The sequence below is a fragment of the Tenrec ecaudatus genome, chromosome 15 (assembly GCF_050624435.1).
Source record: "Tenrec ecaudatus isolate mTenEca1 chromosome 15, mTenEca1.hap1, whole genome shotgun sequence".
In the NCBI taxonomy this organism is placed as follows: domain Eukaryota; kingdom Metazoa; phylum Chordata; class Mammalia; order Afrosoricida; family Tenrecidae; genus Tenrec; species Tenrec ecaudatus.
The window spans coordinates 104913002-104919917 of record NC_134544.1 but is presented as its reverse complement, the minus strand read 5'-3'; the positions used below and the strand labels follow the sequence as shown (position 1 = coordinate 104919917).

The 6916-nt window shown below is 41.9% G+C and overlaps 1 non-coding gene across 1 annotated transcript; it reads right to left on the bottom strand.

The window, feature by feature from the left end:
- Positions 1 to 6276: 6276 nt before the first annotated feature.
- LOC142428174 (U1 spliceosomal RNA) lies at positions 6277 to 6440 on the bottom strand. The gene has a single exon (XR_012780146.1). It is a non-coding gene; the product is annotated as a U1 spliceosomal RNA (small nuclear RNA).
- Positions 6441 to 6916: the final 476 nt, after the last annotated feature.

The window sequence follows — 6916 nt, the reverse complement described above, 5'->3', positions numbered from 1 at the left end:
ATAGCAAGAATAAGGGACCACAGAGGACATTACAACAGACCCGAATGAAACAAAAAAGGATACTTACACAGTACTATGAAGGATTGTACTGCAATGAATTGAGCAATTTGGAAGACATGGACAAATTCTTGGAAAATCAATCACTCCCTAGACTATCCTCAATGGACATCAAAAATCTCAACAGACCCATAGCAATAGAAGAAATAAACAAGGTTATCAAGGGATTACCAACAAAAAAATCTCCTGGACCAGATGACTTCACTGGAGAGTTCTACAAAGCATTTGGGGAAGAACTAACACCAATACTACACAAACTCTTCCACATAATAGAAAAAGACAGCAAACTACCGAACTCCCTCTATGAAGCTAGTATAGCTCTGATACCAAAACCGGGCAAGGATCCCACAAGAATTGAGAACTACAGACTGGTATCCCTAATGAGCATCGATGCAAACATCCTTAACAAAGTACTAGCCAACAGAATACAAAAGTATGTAAAACAAATAATTCACTATGACCAAGTGGGATTCATACCAGGGATGCAGGGATGGTTCAATATTTGAAAGACCATTATTATTATTCATCACATTGACATGAAAAAGTATAAGAACCTCATGATAATATCGATAGATGCATAAAAAAACATTCGACAACATCTAACACCAATTCCTGTTTATGACACTTGAGAAGATAGGAATGGAAGATAGGAATTCCTCAAGACAATACAAGCTTTATATGAAAAACCAACACTCAACGTGGTAGTCAATTGAGAAAAGACTAACACAATTCCACTGAAAAAGGGAACCAGACAAGGATGCCCTTTGTCCCATTCTTATTTAATATCGTTCTGCAGGTTTTAGTTAATAGCATAAGGCAAAGAAGAGACATCAAAGGTATTCTTCAGGGGAAGGAAGAGGTGAAACTGTCATTATTTTCAGATGATATGATTTTATATACAGAAAATCCCAAGAGGTCCACAAGGGGAGTACTGGAAGCAATAGAGGAGTTTGGCAGAGTGACAGGATACAAGATCAACAAACACAGTTTACCGGATTATTATTCACATTGGATAAGACCACAGAAGAAGAGATAAAAAAGGTGGTACCCTTCACAATAGCCAGATATAAATGGAAATATCTAGGGATATACCTGACTAAAAGAACAAAAGATCTATATGGGGAAAACTACAGAACACTATTACAAGAAACCAAGAGTGACCTCAACAAATGGAAGAATATCCCTTGTTCGTGGATTGGAAGACTCAATATAGTCATAAATGTCAGTTCTGCCAAAGACCTTATATAAGTTTAATGCCATCCCGATACAATTACCTTTATCTTTCTTCAAAGAATTGGAATAACTGATTACTAACTTCATATGAAGAGGGAAGAAGCCGAGAATTAGCAGAAAACTCAAGAAGAAGGACACAGTGGGAGGGCTTGCTTTACCTGACTTTAGCCCATTCTATACAGCCACAGTTGTCAAAACCACTTGATATTGGTACAATGACAGATACTCAGACCAATGGAAAAGAACTGAAAACCCAGAAATAAAATCATCAGCATATATACAACTGATCTTTGATAAGGGCCCCAAAAATATCAAATGGGAAGCAGATGCCCTCTTTAACAGAAAAAAATGGATATTTACCTGCAGAAAGATGAAGCAAGACCCTTATCTCACTCCAAGCTCAAGGTGGATCACAGACCTTGAAGTTAAACCCCAAACTATTAGGGCCATCAATGCGGGATTTGGGACCAACTTAAGAATTTGGCACAGGGAATACACAGGCTATTAGAAATACGGAAGGACTGGGGGAAGGGAGACTTCGGATAGGGCAAGATATAACAAAATAACGATGCATAAATTACCAAGGGCACATGAGGGAGAGGGAAAGAGGAGGGAGGGAAAAAAAAAGATGACCTGATGCAAAGGGCTTAAGTGGAGAGCAAATGCTTTGAGAATGATTGGGGCAGGGAATGTACGGATGTGCTTTATACAATTGATATATGTATATGTATGGATTGTGATAAGAGTTGTATGAGTTACTAATAAAATGTAAAAAAAGAAAAGCGGAGAAAAAATGATTAGGGCAAAGACTGTACAGATGTGCTTTATACAATTGATGTATGTATATGTATGAACTGTGATAAGAGTTGTATGAGCCCCTAATAAATTGTTAAAAAAATAAACTTTAACTATATTAAAAAAAAAAGAAATACGGAAGGACACAAACACAGAGGATGCACACATTGACAAATGGGATATACTGAAGATAAAACACCTGTGTACATCGAAAGAATTCACCAAGAGCATAATAAGAGAGTCCACGGACTGGGAAAATATCTTAAGCAATGACACATCAGACAAAGGCCTTATTACTAAAATCTATAATACTCTGCTTGCTTCCCAAAAAAACCCCCCAAAATTGATTGCCCACTTGAGAGCTGGGCAAAGGACTTGAACAGAAGTTTCACAGGGGGCAGAAATCTGAATGGCCAACAAACATGTGAGAAAATGTTCCCGATCTTTAGCCATAAGGGAAATGCAAATTAAAACAACAATGAGGTACCATCTAACACCCTCAAAGGTAGCCCAATTAAAAAAATCAGAAAGCAACAAGTGTTGGAGGGACTGTGGGGCGACAGAAACTCTCATCCACTTCTGGTGGACCTGTAAAGATGTACAGCCCCTATGGAAATCGATTTGGCCATATCTAAATAGATGGAAATCAAGCTACCATATGACCCAGCAATCCCCCTACTGGGCATATACCCAGAAGAGGCAAGAAACAAACCAAGGCCAGACATCTGTGCTCCAATATTCATTGTGGCACCGTTCACAATTGCAAAGAGTTGGAAACAACCCAAATTTCCATCAACTGATGATTGGATTAAAAAACTGTGGTATATACATACAAAGGAATACTATGCATCGCTAAGAAGCAGTGATGAACGTATGAAGCACAATGCTGCATGGGAAGTACTGGAGGAAATAATGCTAAGCCAAGTAAGTCAAGCACAAAAGGACAAGTACCACATGAGTCTGCTGAGGTAAGCTTTAAAAAATTTTTTTAAGGCATAGGGAAAAAGCTACTGTATACAAACATTCCTGGGGGGTGAGGACCAGGTAATATGGCAGGGACCAGACCAAATACAGGGATACACATGACAGACACCTAAAAAATAGCTGGGCAAAAGGAAAAAAGAGTAATAAAAAAGAAATGGTTAGTGGGGGCACAGGGCACTAACCCACCCAAAGAGAGGGTATTGTTTAAATCTCCACAGGGAAAGAGGAACCAGACTTCAACCCAGTGCTCCAAGATTTGAATGCAACATGTCGGCGTTGGAGCAGGGAACCAGTGGAGAAGTCTGGGGATCCAGCTCCAATCTCAACTACTAAGTGGACACCTGACCCACTCACCAGAACAATTTATTTCAAAGGTTGGCATTGAATCTGCAGCTTTCGGAGTCGGACATATCTAATCAGAGCACAGGGGAGCAGATGAAGTGGGAGGAGGAGAAAGTGGAGCACATCTGGCCTCACATCTGGCATGAGGACGATGTTCCCAACTAGAACAGCCAGTCCACAGAAAGGACCACTTGGCCAGTCCCACTATGAGACATGACGCCCCTCACTGACCCATAGCCCTACAGGGGACAACACCGGAGACACAGTGTGGGAATTGCACCTGACCTGATCCCACCACACCTAGGCAAAATACTAAGGGGGTGCAACAGAGCAGCAAGGGAATGGAACAACGAGGTCCCCAGGGAATGCTGAAGGTGGACTTTGGGGCCAGGGCATGGCGTACCAGCAGACTGGACTGGAAAACAGTCCTAAAGGCTAACAAATGATTCTTGGACTAACTACAAGCTTTTCTTTCTTGTTATACTTTGTTGTTGTTTTTTGTCATTATTTTGTTGTTGTTGTTTTGTTGTATATTGTTGCTTGGTTTTGCTCTGTCTTGTTTTTGTGCATGTTATTATCTTCTCAGGTCTGTCTAAATAAGATAGGCTGGACAAACAATCTCGAGGAGAAAACAATGGGACTGACAATTCCGGGGGACATGGGAGAGGAGAAGGTTGGGGGAAAGGCAGTAGTGTTAACAAAGCCAGGGACAAGGGAACAACAAGTGATCCAAATCAGTGGTGAGGAGAGTGTGGGAGGCCTGGTAGGGCATGATCAAGGGTAATGTAACCAAGAGGAATTGCTGAAGCCCTGGTGGGGACTGAGCATGATGGTGGGACAGGAGGAAAGTCAAAGGAAATAGAGGAATGAGCTGGGAGGCAAAGGGCATTTATAGAGGCCTAGATAAAAACATGTACATATGCATATATATTTATATATGAGGATGCAGAAATAGATCTATGTGCATATATTTATAGGTTTAGTTTAAGGTGGAGGAAGGACCTTGGGCCCCAACTCAAGTACTCCCTCAATGCAGGAATACTTTCTTCTATTACATTGGCATTCTATGATGCTCACCTTACCAACACAACCGCTGAAGAAAAAGCGGGTGAATAAGCAAATGTGGCGAAGAAAGCTGATGGTGCCCGGCTATCAAAAGAAATAGCGTCTGGGTTCTTAAAGGCTTAAAGGTAAACAAGCGGCCTTCTAGCTCAGAATCAACAAAGCCCACATGGAAGAAGTACACCAGCATGTTCGATCACGAGGTGTCGAAGGGATCAGGTATCAGGCATCATCAGAACAAAAAATCTTACCATAGTGACTAAGGGCGGGGGGGGGGGAGTGTGGAGTGGAGGCCCAAAGCCCATTTGTAGGCTACTGGAGATCCCCTTACAGAAGGGTTTCGGGGAGGAGACTCAGGGTGTGATGTAGCAATGATGAAAAATACAACTTTCCTCTAGTTCCTAAATGCTTCCTCCTCACCCCACTATCATGATCCCAATTCTACCTTGCAAGTCTGGCTAGACCAGAGGATGTACTGTGGTACAGATAGGAACCAGAAACACAGGGGATCCAGGGTGGATGATCCATTCAGGACCAGTGGTGTGAGTGGTGATACTGGGAGTGTAGAGGGAGAGAGTGGGTTGGAAAGTTAGAACTGATTACAAGGATCTACATGTGACCTCCTCCCTGGGTGACGGACAACAGAAAAGTGGTGAAGGGAGACATCGGATAGGGAAATTCATGACAAAATAATAATTTATAAATTATCAAGGGTTCATGAGCGAGTGTGGAGGGAGGGGAAAGAATGAGGACCTGATGCCAGGGCCTTAAGTGGAGAGCAAATGTTATGAGAATGATGAGGACAATGAATTTACATATGTGCTTTACACAATTGATGTGTGTATTGATTGTGATAAGAGTTGTATGAGTCCCTAATAAGACGATTTGAAAAAAAAGAATGTGTCAACTTGTTTTTAAGGGCCTGTGGCATTTTGTGGGCTTGAGGCATTTTGTGACCCCATGAGTAATATTTCAATGTACATTCTGAAGGAAGAGCAGAGACTCCTTTCAGGAGGAACACTAAATACGTTTTTGGTAAGTGATAGTGAGACGTGAGACAGAGCATTTGGTAGCTGTTAACTGCACAAGGAACCGCATACATATTGAGGTGATGAAATTATTTCTAGAAATCTTAACTAGAACTATGATCAATGTATTGTGACTCGTCAATGGCACCACTAGCAGCCTGGTCTGAAACAAGGACACATAAGGTTTTCCATGTAAAGGATATGGCTATGACTCCTTGAAACCACAATTCCTGAGGACATTTGTATCTGATCCAGTGGGTCTCATAGTACTTAGGCCTGTAGCTCTCAGTTTCCTAACATGTTTGAAGTAGCTTTACTCTCTAGGTACCAGGGAAAGTCTATGTGGCCTTGTCCAATTGGCACTTATCAATAGTGGATAATTAGGGTCAAACTTTTCAGATACAACAGTGCGTACTCAGAAGTCTTGACCTTAAAGACCCTGGTTTTATTTTGTTGGGTCTCAACTTGGCCCCAAATTGTTATCCACTTATCTCTTGAATCTGTGCCTTAGCTCTGTAAATGAGAAGTGTGACATTTCATCTACTGGAATCTCCCCATATTAAACCTGTGAAATATTTTAGTCCTTTCTCCTGAAGAACAAATCACCTATCCTCTCCCCACCCCCGCAAACCTTCCCTCTATTTTATTCAATAAAACATACTATTGACGGCATTCACTGCGTCAATCCATCTTTTCCAGGGTCTTTGTTTATGGCCCTCTCCTTAACCAAGCGTAAGATCCCTCTCCAAGGACAGGTCTGCTCTGAAGCATGACCAAAGGAAGAGCGTGACCGCAGTCCCCTACTACCACAAATTATGCAGTCGCGTTTCCCACATTTGGGGAAATCGCAGGGGTCAGCACATCCGGAGTGCAATGGATAAGCCTCGCCCTGGGAAAATCACCTTCGTGATCATGATCTCTCCCCTGCCAGCCAAGACCCACCTGAGATCTGCAATGGTGTCCCTTGCTCCACAACTTCTTCTAAATCAAGCCTGAATCTCTGAGAGTTTCCTGTTAATGTATTTGCATTTGATGTCAGTGATTTTAAAAATAATTTTCACCTTCTGTTGGATAACCTTTCTTTGGAATGAGTGCAAACATGGCTCTTTTCCAGTCAGTTGGATGAGTCACTGTCTTCCAAACTTCTTGGCATAGATGCGTGCTTCAGCAGCTTGTGGAAACACTCCACATGGTATTGCACTGATGTACTGCTGCGACCCTCACTGGGGCATCACTTTCCTGTCGGTTTGTCATCCTGTGGCGCCTTGTGTGTTGTTGTGATGCTGGAAGCTATGCCACTGGTATTTCAAGTACCAGCAAAGTAACCAAGGGAACAGGTTTCAACAGAGCTTCCAGACTGCAAACAAGGAGTAAGTTTTCCCTTTCATATAAATTAGCCAAGGGAAACATATGGA